The sequence below is a fragment of the Pinus tabuliformis genome, chromosome 4_1, assembly GCF_031772625.1.
Source record: "Pinus tabuliformis cultivar Carrire ecotype Pingquan chromosome 4_1, CPIR1, whole genome shotgun sequence".
Lineage (NCBI taxonomy): Eukaryota > Viridiplantae > Streptophyta > Pinopsida > Pinales > Pinaceae > Pinus > Pinus tabuliformis.
The window spans coordinates 397,048,160-397,068,829 of NC_142303.1; positions in this window are offsets into that span (position 1 = coordinate 397,048,160).

Genomic DNA, 20,670 nt, shown 5'->3' on the forward strand with positions numbered 1-20,670 from the left:
ACTTGTCCTTCCTCGTCAATTCTAGCAATATTGTTTGAACTGGGATCTTCTGAAACTTTTGAAAGAGTTCCCACACTGCTTCGGCATTCTTCCATTCATCACTTGCTTTGTTTATCGAATTTGGTTGGATAATATAAATAGCACAAAACAATGCTTCCACATTCTCATCCTTTCTTGAGAGTGCATCTGCCACAACATTTTGCTTCCCTTTTTGTAGATGATTTCAAAGTCATAACCCAACATCTTTGTGACCCATTTTTGTTGCTCTTCAGAGGGTAATATTTTTTCTAAAAATTATTTAAGACTATCATGATCCATTTTTACCTTGAAGTGTCTTCCCATTACGTAGGGTCGCCATTTCTTAAGTGCATGTAGTATTGCCAACATTTCCTTCTCATAAATAACTTTGTGTAAATACTTTCCTTTGATTGGTCAACTTTCAAAAGCAATGGGTCTTTAATCTTGCATCAAAACAACACCAATTCCATTTCCTGAAGCATCACATTCCACAATAAAGGTTTTTTTTAGATGATTTCAAATTTATAACCCAACATCTTTATGACCCATTTTTGTTACTCTTCAAAGGATAATATTTGTTCTAAAAAGTATTTAAGACTATCATGATCCGTTTTTACCTTGAAGTGTCTTCCCATTAGGTAGGGCCGCCATTTCTTAAGTGCATGTAGTATTGCCAACATTTCCTTCTCATAAATAGCTTTGTGTAAATACTTTCCTTTGATTGGTCAACTTTTGAAAGCAATGGGTCTTTCATCTTGCATTAAAACAACACCAATTCCATTTCCTGAAGTATCACATTCCACAATAAAGGTTTTTGTGAAGTCTGACATAGCTAAGACCGATGCTTGGCACATTTCCTCTTTAAGATGTTCGAAGGTTTTTGTTGCTTCTGGAGTCCATGAAAATGCATCTTTCTTCAATAATGTTGTTAGAGGTGATGCTATTATCCCATAATTCTTAACAAACTTGCGATAATACCCTGTCAACCTGAGAAATCCTCGCAGATGCTTTGTGTATGTGGGTATTTTCCATTCCTTAATGGCTTTAATTTTGCTAGGGTCTACCTTAACACCTTCATGAGATACAATATGACCCTGATATTCCACCTCTTGTACTCCAAAGAAAAATTTGGAGCTTTTTGCAGATAATTGTTTCTCCTCCAATAGTTTGAGCAACCTGTCAACATGTTGAACATGATCCTTCCAAGACTTGTTGTAGATTAGTATATCATCAAAAAATACTAACACAAATTTTCTAAGGAAGGGTTTGAAAATGGAATTCATCAAACCTTGAAATGTAGAAGTTGCATTGGTAAGGCCAAAAGGCATGACCAAAAATTCATAATGACCCTCATGGGTTCTACACGCTGTTTTCAGAATGTCTTCAATCTTCACTCTAATTTGATGATATCCTGAACGAATATCCAACTTGGTTAAGTAAATTAATCCATGCAATTAATCCAATAATTCATCAATGACATGAATGAAAAATTTATCTTTAATAGTGAGCTTGTTGAGCTCCTTATAATCCAGACACATGCGCCATTATCTACCCTTCTTGTGCACCAATACTACTAGAGTAGAGAAAGAACTTTGACTAGGTTGAATTATACTAGCCTCTAGCATTTCTGCGACCATACGTTCAATTTCACTCATTTGGGCATAGGGATATCTGTACGGCTTGATGTTTGGAGGAACACTTCCTGGAATCAAATGAATAGCATGATCATGATCAAGAATAGGTGGGAGGCCTTTGGGAGTCTCAAATACATTGGAATGATTTTCCAAGACTTTTTGGATATCTGGAGAAATATATGATTTTGATGTGGGAACCTCTAGTGAACATAATTATGCAATTACGCCTCATTGTTCCTTCTTTAGAAGATTTGTCATACCGTTAGAGTTGATTATCTTTCTTGGTTTCCCTGCAATACCCCTTAATTGAACTTCCTTTCCTTCCGCACAAAATTTCATGAAAAGTTCTTGAAAATTGAAAGCTATTGTACCCAAGGATTGTAGCCATTGGACTCCTAGTACAACATCAACACCACCCATTGGAATGGAAAACATTGGGCTATTCAATACATATTCTCCCATGGATAGCTTGATATTATGGCACTTTCCAGAGAAATTTATGGTTCCTCCACTTGCAACCATCACTTGACACTCTAGTGCTAGATATAGGAAGCAATTCAATTGGCTATCTTACAATGAACAAAATTATGAGTGCTTCCTGAATCAATCAACTTATTACCTTTTTCTTCTTGATATGTTCTTCTATCTTGATAGTTTGAGGAGTGGTAATTCCAACCAATGCATTACAATATGTGGTCAGATTCATTTCTTATTTATCTAGGGTTTGTTCCTGGAGTATATCCTCTTCTTTTGACATTTCTTGTTCCTTTTCTTCCTCCTCTTCACAATCTATGTAGAATAATTTATTCTTAGCACACTTATGACCTTTAGTGTATTTCCTCTCACAACTGTAACAAAGCCCTTTTGTTTTTTTTCCTCCAAATTTTGTGGCATCAACCTTGTAGGTTATGGAAGGCTAAGAGCAACAACACTTCCATCTTTATAGTTGTGTGTGGTAGGCTTCTTGGTTGCCATAATTTTGCTTTCCATTTTTCTTGCTAACCTGAATGCCTTCTCCAATGAATCAGGTTCCCAAAGGCAAACCTCATGTTGTATATTATCCTTTAAAGTTCCTATGAACACATTAATCCTATGCTCCTCTGGAATATCTTTTAGCCTTATGTTCAATCTTTGGAAGTCCTCAATATGCTCCATCATTGAACCCTTTTGTTTGAGATTTATCAATTGGCTAAAAAAGGTGTTGATTTATGTATCCTCATAATGTGCTATCATTTATTCCACAAAAATTTCCCAAGTGATGATTTGTTTACAAGAGAAAATCCATTGATACCATACAAACTGATTTGGTTCCAAATATAAAGTTGCAATACGTACCTTTTGTGTGTTTTGCACATTATGGAGATCAGAAAATTGCTCCATCTGTAGTATCCATGTTCCAGGTTCCTTGCCATCAAACTTCCTCATATCGATTTTTGGAACATGGTGGGTCTTCAAATCCAACATTAGAGTCTATGAAATCATGATTAATAGTTCTTTTGTTCTCATCATGAGTTTCCTTTACTACCCTTTCACCATTAGTAACCATTTCTTGTAGCAACTTATTCAAATTTATCTTCAATTCTTCCATCTTAGCGTCCATGCCATTCATCTTAGCGTCCATGCCATTCATCTTAGCTTCCATGCCATCCATATTAGCTTCCACGCCATCCATATTAACTTGCACACCATTCATATTAGCTTCCACGCCATTCATCTTGGCTTCAATTACCTTTTGTGAGAGTGAAATTTGTTGTACTTGGTCTTGTAATTTTGATATATCATGTTGCATTTCTTCCTCTTCTTCACAAGTCATGCTAGAGCTTTTAGGTTGCTTACTAGGTGTTTCCATTTTATTTTTTTAGGGCATCAATTAATGCTAATAATTCTTCACTATTCCCTTTGAACTCCTTCAAACTAATTTTTCAAACCGACCTTATGCAAAATTTAAAAAAATACACACCTTTTTTTTCACTTTGTAAGAGCTCGATATTGAATCTATTGTATCTTTGTAATTGCAAATCTTGAATATCTGAAATCGTGTCCTACAGTATCCTGTTGAGTCCTCTTGCTAACCCCACAAGTCTGATCAAGATTGGATTCTCCAAGGAAGAGTTATGCCAAATCTCCCACAGTGGCTTGATTATAGACTAGTTCAGTAAAGCCAACTTGTACGAAGTGCCACGTGTCACTGTTTCAACCTTAGTACCTAAAACTGATATACAGAAAGCTAGAGGCTATCCTATTTCTGAAAGTTCTTATGAAATTTCAATTTGATGCTCAAAACCAAAGTTATGAAAATTTTCCCCAGGTCTCCTGTTTGGAATGTAATTTGGGAGTCTGCAAAAATCCTAACTTCCTCAGATCATATATTTGAAAATATAGTGAGAAGAGCTCTGAAATTTGGACCCAAAATTTAGAACACTTTCGAATCAAATGGGTTTTTTTTTGAGCTTTTTAAATGTCGCAAAAAAAAAAAATTATAGCAAAAATTTCACTATGACCTGTTTGGAGCAACGAAACCCTAGAATCCAAAGCCTCTGATACCAAATGTTATGAAACTAGCTCACAAAAATATATAAAAGATAGATGAACGCCTTATAAATAAGCCTTTTCAAGGGGGAAACCTCATTTACATTACACAAATGAACAATTCTTGGACGATACAAATGAAAAGACCTCCTATCTATATATAGGAGGCTAAGGGGTCATAATACAATCAGAGCTGACATAACAATAATAATGTAACTGCACAATAATAACAATAGTGGGATTCTATGGGGCACAATCATAACAATATGGGGATTACATGGGAACAAAAATATAATAAGGGGGTTGCACTAATAACAATAATGGGCTACACTAGTAGTATAGGGACTTAACATAGTGGGTCGTTTGACCTCTGATCACGAACGACACATCTTTGACAAGTTGGGCACCTGCGGACATAAGTGTGAGCATATTTGAATAGATTTGGCCTTTAGTAACCAAATCTCATCACCTTATGTGAAAATGTGTCACCCGCATAGTGACCACTTATTGTTCCATTGTGAAAATCTCTAAGAACCTTCTTGTATCCTGTGGCTTAAGACATCTTAGCAGGACATCATTGTGGTGATTTCTGAAAAGCACCCCATGAACATGTCGTTAATATAGATATTTTAAGCGAATTTCCATCTTTTGTTTATTTGATAAGTGCATGGGAAACACATCATGGTCTAGAAATGATCATATATCAGAATACCATGGCATTGTAGACATGTAATGAGGAACATGTTCAACATTTTACATCTATATTTCTTGCTCCCAACCTGAAAGATATTGTTTGGGAGAATCCCTTGCTTTAGATACTAAATGACCGAGGTCATGACCGTTTATCATATGAATTGGTTTAAACTACAAATCATATTATTGTAAACAAGTCATCCAATTTTCCCTCTTCTCACCCAGCTCTTACTGTACAAGGAGTGTTCTTATCATTGGATGAGATGCAAAACTAATTGTTTGAGTTTTTAAAAGATAGGGCCTGAAATATTTGACTTCCTTGTATACAACATATGCTCGTTTTTTAATGGAATGATAGTTTATCTCTAACCCCTATAAGCTAAAACTAATAAAATAAATAGGTTGTTCATTTCCTTCAGTATCTTTTTGAGTTGATACAGACACAATAGATGAATCTGAAGCAAAGGTATAAAGCAAGAAATATTTGCAATAGTCAAGACTGAATAACACGGGTGCATCAATGATATCCTGTTTAATTTGAGTGAAAGAATCCTTCTCCCATTTGCCCCATTTATAAGTCACATCTTTCTTAATCATCTCCTATAAAGGTTTAACTATATGAGCGTAATCAGAGAAGAATTTTCACAGGAAATTAATCTTCGCTAAGAAAGACTGCATCACTTTCTTGTTCACCGGGAACATAATCTTTGTAATAGCTTGGACCCTCTCAAGATCATATTTAATTCCATTCTTTGCAATGATGTGCCCTAAGAGAGTCTCTTCTAACACACCGAAGATTATTTTCTTAGGATGAAAGGAAATCCCATATTTTTGACATCGCTTAAATATTTGTTTCAGATGACGTACATGATCCAATCTTCTTTTGGAAAACATAGTAACATCATCTAAATAAACAACTATTCTCTCACCAATCAAGCCACGAAAACCGATGTCCGTCACTTTTTGAAGTGTAGGACTGACGTTGATGAGCCCGAATGGAATTCTCTTGAAAGAAAATGTTCCCATTTGGTCTTGAAGGTAGTTTTCAAATGATCTAGTTCTGCTACTAACACTTGATTTTAACCAAAGAAACCATCTAGCAGTGAAAACATTTCAGACATATATATTATTTGGAGGATTTGTTCCATGGATGACACTGGATAATTGTCTTTATCAGATGCCTAGTTGAGGCTATAGAAATCTACACATAGTATTATCTCACCAGAGTTCTTTCTGACTGGGACCAAATTAGAAACCCAAGTGGAGTGTCTGAGTTTGAAAATGATTCGAGAATACAACAAATTTCTCAATTCCTTTTGGATGAGGGGCTTCAACATTGGATAAAATTTTCTTAGTTTCTACTGGAAAGATTTTACCCCTACTTTTATGGGAATGACATGCCGGATAATATGAGTATCATATGTATATAAATCGTTATATTTCCATGCAAACACATCACATTATTCTTTGAATAAGCAGATGAATTCTTATCATTCATGTGGAGAACAAAATGTATCGAGGTTTGCATACTTTGGATCTTCTTGATTTCTTAGATTGAATTATTTAGATGATAACTTAGAACTTTGAGATTGGTATTGATTAGTCCTCTGAACTAATTCTACAGGTCATATAATTTTTCTTCAGACACCATACCTTTAGGCATAGTGTTCCCTTTCATTGCATTAGATACCTCCTGCAAAGCCTTATCGTGCTCATCCTCTTCTACTACAACATATTTGAATATTTCTGCATTAGCCGTAAAATGTAGTATTTGTTTGTCATTATTGACAATGTGAAAGTTAGTGACATTATCAGGAAAATAATGGTCTATATATAATTTCAATAGAAAAAAGTTCCTCAATGGCGACATACTAGAGGTTGCATTGCTAATGTGTCTGCTGCAACATTTCTAAGCCTAAGAACAAAATAATATTAAAAGCTTTAAAATAATTAATTAAACACTATACCTCATGCTGGTAGTTTTTAAGATTCGGTGAAACATAATGGATAGTGTCTCGTACTTGACGAGTGACCACTTTTGAGTCATTGATTACCTTGAAGAACTTTACCTTCAGATTGATGGCTTTCTTTAGTCCAAGTACAAGTGCTTCATATTCAATAGTATTATTTGTACACTCAAACTCCAAATGGAATGAACGGATATGCTTCTTATTGCATGGGTCTATAAGTATGTAACCAACTCCAAAGTCATCCTACATCTTTGAACCATAAGAGTATAAACTACAAAAATTACTAGCTACTAAACTGCTTCCTATACTGTTATTACTATTACAATGTACATCTATATTACAAGATTCATGTGCACCAGCTGGAGAACAAGGATGAAGCTCCAACTGTGTATCTGGTGGGATGGGTGATGGTTGTGCTTTATGACACTCATGATCGGTTTTCATGAAACAATTTCCAAAGATTAAATAGGCAATGGAAACAGGCTCATTGTGGCCCTCAAGTGGTGTCACAATGTACTTCATGTATGCCTCACTTTCCACTCGAATATGAATTTTTTTTCCCTTGTGTGGAAGCCATAAATGCAACTAGTTTGTAGCAAAATACTCTTGTAAATTTCTAGACTAGTCTCTACTCAGGAGTACACCATAGGCTTCGAGGATGTCAATAATTACAATAACTATACATTGGTGAAGTCGGTGATCAAATCATAATCAGATAAGAAGAATGTTGAGTTCACCAATAGCTTGGATATGAATCGACTTAACAATTATGGAAATTGTAATTAAAAATTTCAAAAGTTAAAAAAATGGAGGGCATAGAATGTTAGCCTCTAATGTTACAACATTAACTACATATTCAAGGGAACCAAAAGACTTACCATACATGTTATGAGAGGTAGAAGCCTTGTCACCTGGAAAAGGTTTTGAAAATGCTTGAATGAGTAGTTCACATTGGAATAGTATCTTTTCCAGCTCAAAGATGGAAATATTGGCACAAGCTCTCTTTAAATCTTCAACTATGTTATAATCAATGGTTTTACCTTTAGTAGTTAGTACTAAAGTGTATATAGCAGTGGATTTGTTTGACACTACCAAATAGAAAAACTTGCTTTTGTTGATGGAGGAAGCGTTCTTTGAAGTAGCTACATTTTAAAACTTACTTTGTGCATTCTGAGAAGGATTGACTGGTGGTGAGATCCTTCTTAATAGTTGTTCCTTAAATTTCAGCCTCGTCACCTCTTGTTCAGAAATGGGACCTTGGATCCTCAATTTATATCGACCATTTTTTCTTCTTAGGGGGGGCTTCACTTTGTGGTGGCTCTTCATCATTCTTCTTGTCAGTGTTAAGAATACAATCAAAAGCATCCATTGCATGTCCAATACAAGTACTTTCTTTAGTCATTACAGGTTCTTTTATTTATTTCATTTATTTTGATTGCTCATTTTCTAATAAGGAATCCACAATGTGTGCGGCTAGAGCATTTTTGTTGTGGTTACATTGTGGGCATGTCTTCTAAGTATTATATTCCTAGTGAAAAGAGTAGTAGTTATCCATACCGAAAATTTCAATATTTAATACAACATTAGAGATCTGGCCTGAATTGTTGGGCTGATTGTTATTGTTATTATTATTATTCCTTCGGAATGGGAAAGACTTGGGAGGTTTGATACTGGTTAAAGTCTTGCTTGAACTTCTCTTTAATTCTAATATTTCATTTGTAAGTGATTTTACTGTCTTGGTCAAGCTTTCATTATACTACGAATCCTTTTCCTTAGCCTGACTTAAAGAAGGTTGAGACTTTCTACTAGTCTCCTTAGAGTATTTTGATTCATAATCACCAGTAATAACTCAAATAGTGTGAAAGTATTTCTCCATGGTGATTTCTTTTGCAAATTTTAGTGCCAATGTTTCCTTTGTGGCTCATTTAACAAAAGAGGAAATGTTGTTGGGCAAGGAATCTATATAATAATCAATAGTAATTGAATCATGAGGCTGTGTGCTTAGTGAAAACTTGTTCAATATGCCGTTGAAATTTTGATTAAAATATTTCATTTTCTCCTTTTCCCCCATCTTACTATTTCCGAGCTCTTTCAATAACATGGTGGGAATCTTGTCATCAACGATTTTTTCAAAAAATAAATTCTTAAACTCCCCGCAACTGTTGACTTAATTAGTATGCAGACTATGGTACCAAGTTGCTGCTCTACCTTCTAATGTAAGGGGAAAAATCCGTCAAGAAACATCATCACACTGTACCTCCAACATCCATAGATGCATATATAAATCATTGATGTGATCTTCTGCCTTCATCTTCTTGTCTGGATTAAACTTTGATAAAAACCATTTCGAATGTCTGGGCATCTTACGAAGGTGATCTAAGAGTGCAAGAGGCCCTTGGTCTATCCAATCCAGGTCCTGGTTGTCCATGTCTTGGTCTTTGGGTTCCTCCTCCTTTTCGGAATCTGAGGAGCCTTCCCCTTCATCGTCTAAAGCGTAAAAAATTTCCTCAGAAAGAACAATGTCTTCCTCGTACCCTTTGTTAATGGGTGGAAGCGGATCTTGCTGAAATATGTATTCTAAGGACTATACTAACTCTTCAAGAGTGGAAAAAAAACCCTTCCACTATTGAAACTAGCACATCGGTACAAGTTGTTTCTTTCTTCTTAGCTTGGTGCAGGAGATTATGCGTAACAAGAAGTAAAAGGATAGCCTTTGCAAACCAATGGGTTATAGGTCAAAGTGCTTAGAGTTGTTCATAGGAAACCTTTCATTCCAACAACAGACCAGGTTGAGAAGACCTTCCTACTTCGAGAATAGGAGTTGGAATAATGCTCGGATTATTGTTACCTTTTCAGAAGATGAATGGTTAGGGTGTGTGGAGCACGGGGGTGTCACTCACTGAACCTCTAACATAGCACGTGTGTTCATGGCATACTAAACAATACCCTTAATTTGACTACATATTGGAAAATACCTCTAAAAATCACATTATTTAACCCCCTACCAATATAAATCCAATACACCTTCCCAATTTATAAAACCCCTATTTTCACTAAATATTGTATGTATCCATTTTTTTATTCACATTTTTTATACCCTTTTATTTTTATATCCCTGGTATAGTGACATGATGCCTCTCTTATGACCCCACATGCATTCTACAATGCACCTTTCTTCTTTTGATATATATTGTAAATACATATTAGTTCTCCCACAATGCAATTACTTAACCCACACTCAAGCACATCTCACTATGATTTGTGGAATTTAATGGTCTAAGGAACACAAAGATCAACCATGTTTTAGGAAGATTGATTATGTGCATGTATATAAAATAACATATAAATTGATCTATATGATGATTAAAAATCAATTGATGAATCTTTATGAATAGGTTTGCACCAAATAAGGTGTTCAAGCACAAGTTTAGACCCTCTTGATGCAAGACGGCTATCTACAACCAAGTTTGGGGCTCCAAATCTCAAATCAAGGGTGCAATCCCAACCTAGACATGCTTAGAACAAGAGGATGGAAAAGTACCAACACATGCGCTCTTAAGGGAATAACACAAAAGAATGAAATCACCTTTTTATTCACTGTCATCTCACCAATGAGATATGGGCTATCACTCATAGACTATGTAAAATGCATCAATGGATTGGAGATAACACAGACGCATTAAATGAATGGACTACAACTAGAACATAAGACAAAATTTTGGTTGTAGAGGTGATCTGCTCCATTTGGTTAGCTCAAAACAATGGTGTATTAAAAAATAAACCTCCAAACATCTACAATATTTTCTACATGTTGAAGGAACGCATTACCTTATCATGCACCTCACTAAAGACAAGGCTTCCTCACACTCTCATACCTTTGAAATACAATTCTAAAATTTCTAGAGGATATTTTCATTATCCAATTTTAAGGTCACAACCAAGCCACACACCACATTGGTGTATGAGACCCCCTTACTTGTGGGACAAGGGATCTGTTGTAACATATTTCGGTACACCAAAAATTAATTTTCAGTGGAATTTATCGGTTGTTCCTGGCCCATTCTTTTGAAACAATTATAAAATTGTTGTTTGTAAATGATGATATTTTAATAAAAGTTTTAATGAATGTAAAATCTATAGAAATATTATATATATTTTTATAAATTTTATTTATTTATTATTAAAATTTTTTGTTAAAATTATTAGACCAAACATCCAATCTCCAAGTTATATGAACTGACCTCAAAAATCAGGGAGTCGATCTTATATATGAGTTATAAAAAGTGTAGGAGAGACCTGGATTCGTTAGTTTTTATTATGCCTAGCTTATGAGGGATAGTGAGGCAAGTGATGAATAATACACCTACCGAGATAGAAGCCAAATGTTTGTTTTCTCATAGGTGGACATAATGCGTCTCCCCCTCTCCGATACATAAAGTATTTGGGTTCCGTACGCGACACATAGGTGGGATAATAGTGGTTCATCCAATTTCAACTCACTTATGACGCTTTCATGATCTTTACATACCTTGGTCAACACATTAAATAATATGCTAAGTACATGGGATAAATATCGATCACTTTTCAATGGTCAAAAATTAATGCATAAAGATCAAAGGTTGTCATTTCATTTTGGACTCCCCAACGTCATTCAAGCTTTAATAGTTGGGGGGTAGGGGGTTTCCAAAATCTTGATTTTCCAAAACCATTTTGATACTACGTGGCATTAGCGGGAGGATTTCGGACCCCCCATGTCCAAAACCATTTACCGTTTGAGACCCCCTCTGAAATCCGTTGGTGGTTTCAATAACAACGCAGGGTTAAAGTGGCAATATGATCCTGTGTGGCCATGATTCAGATGCGCAACATATATCTTTGCCACGAGAACGATATACACACAAACTAATGGAGCTTGGAAACCTCTCAATTCCTATAGGCACTGGCCCTCTACTGCCCATCCTTGCAATCCACCATGATCCGTCATTGCGGGGAAATGATGTAAAGGAATTTAACCCATCACGATTTGGTGTGGGAACTGCAAAAGCCATAGAGAATCCATTCGCATTCATGCCGTTTGAAATTGGTCCAAGATATTACTAAGGAGGCATTGTTGTTTCTACTGAAGATATGGCCAATTTGGTTCATGGTGACTGCCTGAAGCCTGCAGCTGTGGTGATTGATGATGGCATAAATCCTACGGAGGATCACAATAGCAAAAGAGGTTACCAATTATATTTTGACAAGATCAAGATGGAGGTGGAGGCATTGAAGTGGATAAAGGATGAAGAATCAAAACTTTTTGTGAGAAATAATATTTTTGTTATTTCAATGTACTTGTTTGCATCAAGGAATCAATGGTTGATGTTTCATCTTGCGATATAGCTTTGGCTATAGAGGAAGATCTGGAACATAGTTATGAGAGTGGTCGTGCCTTCTTGAGGGATTCAAAACTTGTTATAGCCCAGATAGCAGCAAAGGGTTGGTCCCCTGTAGATTTCGAACGTGTTTCTATGAAGGTTGATATCCTTCACTCGAATTTGGTTTCTACTATTAAAGCAGGATGCATTTATTTGCAGGGCATAGGTCTTGAGCTTGTAGCTCTAGATGAATCTACATCAAATGATAATGTTCAGAAGTGGCTTTGCAGCAACACTGCAGAAATTTTTGGCAATAATGATATACAAAAGTTGCAACTAGAGGCAATTTTAGCCCTAGCAGAATTGAAGTAGGGGCTCTCTATGTGTGGCTATAAATGTTAGACATAAGTTAGAATTTTACATAGACAACATCAGCAAATAATCTTTTCCTAGTTGCTAAAAAGGACAGTAATTAAATTCATTATTAAGGAGAACTAAATGATAAAAAACAAAAAAACATCACTTATTATTAAAGATACACTCACTTATTAGTTGTAACATAACGAAAAAGCATTAACAAGTTAACAGATGTGCAATACATCCATATCCAGTATTTCTCATTACATATCATAGACTAACCTCAACAATACACAGTTGCATGTAGACTATGAAGAAAATCATGTCTCGGAAGCCTTCATAGGAAAAAACTTTCAGAAAGCTTTGGATTGTTTTTTTTTTTTTTTTGCACTGGTAAGGTGTACCTAGACAAATATAAATATACATAAAACAATATACTAAAGTCTAAAAATATGATATTCTTACAGTTAACAGAAAATGCAAGTGGGTGACCTTCCAATAGAATTCAAGCACTGTTGTAGCAACACAACGAACAGTCATACAAGGATTTTTCATAAAAATTGTGCCACCTACAATGTCCGCTCTAGTGTAAGAGCCCTAAGAAGAATCAAACTCTTGGACAAGCCAAGAAAAATTACTTTAAACACTATGGTGTAAACAAAAATCATATTTTCAAGACTCAAAACACAAACTAAATACACAATAACATGAAATAACATGCAAAAAATAGTCTCCACTATAAACACGACTAAATTTGTATATCTACCCCATAATGAAGAAAACAATTTCTTTATCTGACCATATTGCACTTGAAAGTTCCCAACTATATAGCATGAAGTCAAAATATCTAGGTTGTGCACCATCAAAAACCAAATTCCAAATTTCCAACCATTCCATAGTTTAAATCTAAACAACGAATATATGCCAAGGCCTGAAAATATTATGATATATCTTTTAAAAAAACATCTCCATCAAACAATTTTTTATGGGATGACGATACAACCAACAGTAGATTTGTACATCCAAATCTAGAAATGTCCACTTCTACAAACTCAAATATTTCATGTTTAGGATCGTGCTTCATGCTAGAATAAGTTGAATCTATGAAACAACTCCATAGGTCTAAAGCCAAGTCATCTTGTTAAGCACTAGTCAGAAAAAGCTTTGTAAAAGAACTACAGAAAACCTATGACTACTATGAAAAACCTATGACCACTGTTAAGACACATTACAAAGCCTGGTGTTAGTATATTCATCTGTTAGTTGAAAAGTACATATAATACAATTCATAGTCTACCATGCCCTCCTGAATTGAATCGAACTATTTCTTATCAATGTGCAGTCTGGTAGAATCTAGATCCTTCTTCTTATGAAATGTTGATGCACCAACTCCTATAGCTTCTGTTGAAGCGACATTTATGCTTTGAGAGGTCAGGAATTGTGAATTCAGGCATGGTAGAAGAGGGGTAGGAGAGGTCACAAGGGTATTTCTTGGGCCTTCATTTAAAGCAATAGACTTTGAAATTGCCACTTTACTCTTCAATTTGGGCTTAAAAGCATGAATGCTTGTATAAAGCCTGCAAAATAAACCCATATCAATTTATTTTGTTTATAACATAAGAACATCGTACCTCTTGTAACATAATCACATCATACCCATAAATAAGCTAAATTGATAAGTTTTTTGACACATACAAGTAGAATGTGTCACTGTCCAAGGGTTAGATTCCAATCCTTCTTCAGAGTATTGACACAAATCTCTCCATTTCTTGCAATATTAAGGTGGAATATTTTTGTGAAAAAATACCCTGCAGTCCAAGCCAATCATTACTATTGAAAGATGCTAAAGTTTATTTCTCAGTTTTACAAGTCATGCACCCCCCTTATATACTTGATCATTTAGATAAGCAGTAAGTAGAAAAACAAAAAGAGTGTCTTATAGGAAACTAAACATATAAAGCAAACATAATATCCATTTAAGAGAATGTAAATTATATGAAGCATCATTATAAGGATCAACAATTACCTCTAGGAGGAGAGTTTGGAAAATTAGGAATTAGAACTAGTTTCATTTAAAAACACCAAATTCATATGGAGTGCCAGCTGCAAGAAAAAGCATCAATAAATGTAAATATAGCTCATGTTCCAAAAATATAGTAATAACCATGCAAAAAAAATGAATTCAGATGCTTCAGTAAATGAAATATGAAAAAATAATCCCTTTTCTAGTGCTCTATCTCCGCATGAAAATTTTATACGAATCAAGTTAAAAAATGCTCAAACGGGAATAATAAATTCTCAAAATGGCAGCCGAATTGGACTTGAATTCCAATGGTTATACCACTATATCCTCCATGGAAAGGGGACTTGATGTGAGTGGTTTTGGGTGAATTAGATGAGCATTGTATATCAACATAGCTTAGAATTTGGTACATATGAGCAAGTTGTAATTGCATTAATGAATGAGATTCAAAGCCAATGGCCATTGCATTATGGATTTGTACATTGCTGGGAGATGAGAGATGCTATACACAAAATAAAATGGACCACAAAGAACCCTTACTGTCGAGCACATAATGACTTACAAAATTAACCCTGTAGATGAGCTCAACACTGAAATTTCTCAGCAAAATTGTGAGACTAGTGACAACTTAAACAAAACGACACCCTTCTCTTCTCAAGTCTTCTTCAATGAGCATGCAATAAGCTTCAGGACAAAGGTATACCTTCTTCATGTGAGATCTGGAAATTTTGTTGCTTTATCCCATTTTGAAGTGTCACACTTGTTTTTGTATGCAGTATTAATCTAAAGCCTTCAAGGAGATCTACACAACAAATATCAGGGAAAATGTTGTGCAATAAGCACAAAAATATCACTTGCAGAAAATCAACTGAAAAAGGAGGTCTGGTATTTGACTCAAGGTGGACATTACACTATCTTCTCCAATGCACTCTTCAACTAATGTTGAAACATCTTCTTGCATTTCTTTTTTCACCAAAAATATTTGATACACCACTTCCTCCATTTGTTTTGAAATGATAAATGTGCATAATTCTTTGTGGAGTCAACAGTGATAAACTCACCTCCAAGAAGATACTTATCTAAAGAATCCTACCAAGAACATATGTCTATCAATACAAAGTTCAAACCAATAATAAATTTAAAGTTAAAACCTTAAATAAAATCACAATGTCTCGACAACACTTTTGCATACCTCGGAATTGTTCAATGAAGGGATAATTTATAAACAAATACTTGTAATTTGTTCACCTCCCCACCAAGACTTGTAAAAGGACAATTATGGATTCTTCCTACCATTTTCAAGAGAAAATAATTTTGCATAGATACAGTGCATAAACAGTCAACAAGGTGTTGCAAAGGCAAAAGAAAATAGGTATAGTTATTGTATTCAATAGCAAGTTATTCTTAGTAATGCTCCAAATAGCTAACCAAAAGATGGCCATTTACAACACATCTACCTTATGCTGCCACATCCACCTATAGATAACATGTTGTTGGGATGGAAGTCCCATGCTCTCTGTTGCACCATCATTTACTGTGTAAAAATAGTTAAGCAATATGTAAAATATTAGGATATGACTACAAGATAACCTTGAAATAGTCAAACATTGTGGATAAAAAAAATATTCAATTCATGGAAGGCAATAAAAAGTAATAAAAATTGTACATAATACACTTTCTAATATAATAATGATTATTGAACAACATAAAATCAAATTGAAATTTAAGAAAATACACCAATACCAGTAGTGATGAGAGATATGCCCTTGAGATGGCCAATAATAGACTTCTTGTAATTGTTTCAGAAACAAGGCTTGATTTGATTATAGCCATTATTTTCGTACAAGCTTCTATCATTTCTTTGAATAATCCCTTGATCAATCCTAGATGTAAATCCATAGAGGTCTAGATATAGCTCAACAAACCCTTCAAATTTGGCAGAAATGATAAATCTTACAAAAGGTGAGGATAAGGCTACAAACAATCTTCCTTGGAGGTATTTTGAATATATATAGATTGCTTTCAGAAGAGCCCAGAACAGAGGCTTAAATGAGCATCATATTATTCTAGAAACCATAGAGAGATAACACAATAATGTCCTCCAACTTCACTCAGAATAATCCCAAATTTTGTCCATAGAGATGCCATTGAAAATACTTAGGTCAAATACTACTGAGGTCTACCAAGAAGAGGGCCCAAATAGGTCCCAGAACAGGCCTGAAATTAATACAAAAATGCCTCAGATGGGGGGGTCTCAGAAAGGTCGAGAAGGGCCTTAGGAAAGGGCTAGTTTATGCCTTAAATGAGCCAAAAGGAAATGCAAGATAGATACGAATTAGCCTCATAAAATAAATCATTTCATAATGACCCAAGATCCTTTCAAATTGATTCAGAAGTTCCCAGTAACAAGGGTCTAAACTACATGATATTCAAATTGATTTAGAAGTGCCCTTTCAAAGTGCTTATGTAGTTCATATCATTTATTGCAAGAATTCAAGAATTCTAAAAGCTTACCAGCCATCTTGGAGATTCTAGGAAAACAAAGTGCCATCACCCTTCCAATCTACCAGAAGCACATATCTCAATAAAGTTGCAAACAATTTAAAAACAAACTACCATCACATGTCAAAAATAGTTTATAGATAGTAATTAATGTTAATTTCATTTAGTGAAAGCACTGAAAGGAAATGCCCACAATATGATTGAGGACTCAATTATCAATAATAACCAAGTGCAATTTAATTGTTGTAGACCCCATGCATATGGCCAAAACATAAATACTTCCAAAAAGACTCTGATGGCACATTTGAACTACAGACTCTGATTTATATGTCCAATTTAAAAAATAGGAAAGCCAACAACCACATAAACATTCAAAATAAAATGCACTTTATGTGCTAGATGTTTCTTTGTTGTAAATCTTTTGACTTGAGTGAGCAAAAACCATCCTGACTGAAGCTCGTGCCATCAGATCCTTGATATCCTTTCTAACAAGCGAATGATTCATCTAAAAATTCAAGGGAAATGTTAACATTAGTGAGAAGAGACACATATCCTCAAAACATATTCATGAAAAAGGAACCACCACTTATTGTTTTTCATGATTAAATGGATCAACTTCAAAGGAACCACAGTGGAAGGCATCCAACACAAGTGTTGAGGTAAATGGCACCCTTATCTCCAAATTGTATATATGTGTTGAGGTAAGGGGTACATATATTTTTATGGAGAAAATACCAAATTAACGTTTGAATGAAACATAACTAAAAAAGGATTAATTTCTAGTGAAAGAAACTTAAACCAAAAAGTCGGTAGCAAAAAAAGGTTAAGTTATCCCGAACATTCACCATTTGAACTATTCACTAGACCTAAAACCAAAAAGTACAAAATTAACATCAAATTGATACAAAAAAATCAACAAAAATACAGCCAATAATTATTTATAAATGATCCAACATATGGAAATACATAAGGAAAGAGAAATTAGAATGTTTTGAAAATCTACATTGTTCCATTTTTTCACAAAATTTGAAAAAAAATTGTAATCACATTCTTCTAATTTGTATGTATCATTCCTAGCATTGTATGATAAGTTTTCGATTGTTGTAATTGATTCAAGTTGTACAAAAGAATGATCTGTCAAATCATACTTATACATGTGTTTCCCCTTTATTCTACTATGCCAACATAATTGAAGCTCGATGCCTTCTAATCTATCCAAAAGGTCAATGTCATTATGGTAATCAAACACGCTATTACCATCCTTCTTCCTTATTCTTTGAACCTTTCCAATGTACCACGTTCCACAAGAAACACCTTGTTTTGTACTTCCAAGAACACCTTTTCTTGCAGTACGTTCAGTGGGGGGAATTGAGTTGCTTTCAAACAACACCCAACAATCTGATCCAATTCCAAAGCCAATTGAAACACCCTTTTGTGGATCCTTCTCATCTCACCTAAAGTAGACCCCATTTCTCACTTTTGTCAACCTATCTTTGGATAATGTTGTATTTCCATTCAACTGACTAACCAAACATGCTTTAAACATATCCTTACCATCAAGATCCACCACTGGCTTTATCGTTTTGCTTCCATTTTCATCAATGGAATCTAAAATTTCATCCAACTCGTGTCTCCACTCACTTTCCATTATTTTCAATTCAATTTCATTGTGTACCAATGATGATTAAGATTGGAATATGTAATTGGAACAACTCGGTGGAGAAGCATCAACTTCTTCATCCACAATTTGGAATTTTGGGTAATATTGATCCTCTGTCCATGGTTTAACCCACCAAGAAGATTGAGTGTAATTTTCTTGTTGCATTCCAAGAGTTGATAAAATGTCTTGTGCATCCTTCAATCCAATCTTAAGGGCTTCTACAATTTTAGCATCTGTGGATATTGAATCATATTGTGACAATATGTCAATGTTTTGTATTGTTTATTGGTGCAATCTATTCCAAATGCTTTCTTGCTTCTTATGAGATTTATTAAAATGAAGCCCTTGGGGATTTGATTTTTCTTCAACAACTCTATTAAGGGTTCCAACAACATGAAGCAAGTCAGTGAAATCATAGGCCCTCTCCACTCCAACCATTCCACCAACTTTATGAAAGAAGTTCTCACATACATATGACCCATTTAGGTGGAAAACATATGGAAAGCTAGAGTAATTATCTCAAAACAATCTCATTAACAAAATTTCAAAATGGCAAGAAATTTTCACATCTTGATATGCTTCTCTACTAATGAAATTTATGTTGACATTAGTATGAGATTGTTTCTGTACCTATCATAATGATAATGTGAAAAAATTATGAACTTGTGAAGCATTTAGCACCTTTTCCCAAAGGCTCAAAATATGAGACATAAAGATGTCAATGTAGTCAGCAACAATCATTAGATAAGGCTCTATAGCTAGTGTCCTCTCTAACTTTCCACTTGGTGTACTTCTCAACTCTTCAAACACCTCTAAACATGCCTTGAAGCAATGCATTGTGCAGATCCCAAATTTTGTCAATCCATCCTCTTTGTATCTTCACCCTTAAGTTTGTGATCATCAACTTTAAAAGTGTGATAAACCATTCTGACATGACCAAAACTTATGTAATCATTTCCTAAAACCAATGCTCGTTGACCACTAAACAAAGGATTCACTAGCTTTTTATTGTTGTGGATGTAATCTTGGTCATGCAATCCTATTACATTGCAACCATTGTACAACTTGGTTAGCCTCCACCCTTCCCAAGGAATTCGATATTGAAGACCTGATGTTGAAGAATAATCCTTCAACATAAATTTTCTTCTTCTACTATCCCCATCCGAGGAATGACCAACAATAGGTCCCAAATTATTTTCCACGCGTTTCTTCCACACAGATTCTACCTTTTCCCATTGTTGATAAACGAAATTTGCATTGAACCTATTACATATTGGATGAACAACCACAACCAAACGAGGAAGCTTTTCATGTAAAGGGCTTGCAATCATAACACACGCATAATGGCCAATAACATTGTTCCTAAAATAATATGTTATAATCTCATAGCCTACAACTCCCTCACCAAATCTCACCAAGAAATGTGATTGGCATTGATTTTCTTCTTTCGTACCACAAAACACCACCAATGTATCGCTTTTTGCTACCCACCTAACATATTTTTTCACAATTGTTTCATATTCAGTGAGAAATACAGGAATTGGGCCATCTATACCATGCTTGGCTTTATAAGAAGCATAAACTTTTCTGACTGCCTCAAAAATATGCTTGTGCTCCCCTGGGATATATGCTAATGAATTCCTAACTTGCCTTAAAGTTGTAGATATTGAAGGACCATCTAGATTCAAGCTAATCTGGGACCTCCCCATAACTTGATCATCTCATAAAGGGATTTTGTGGATGTACTATACCTTCTCCCTACTTTTGCATGCATCAAGTTATGAAAAATATCCTTGAAAAATTCCTAAATTGCATCTTTACCTTGTAATTTTCCTTTCTTATGTGCCTCACACATCCTTGCAAAACCTAAAGACATCCTTCCTTTCTGTCAATTAAAACAACTTTTCCTTTTGGTATCTCATTCTAA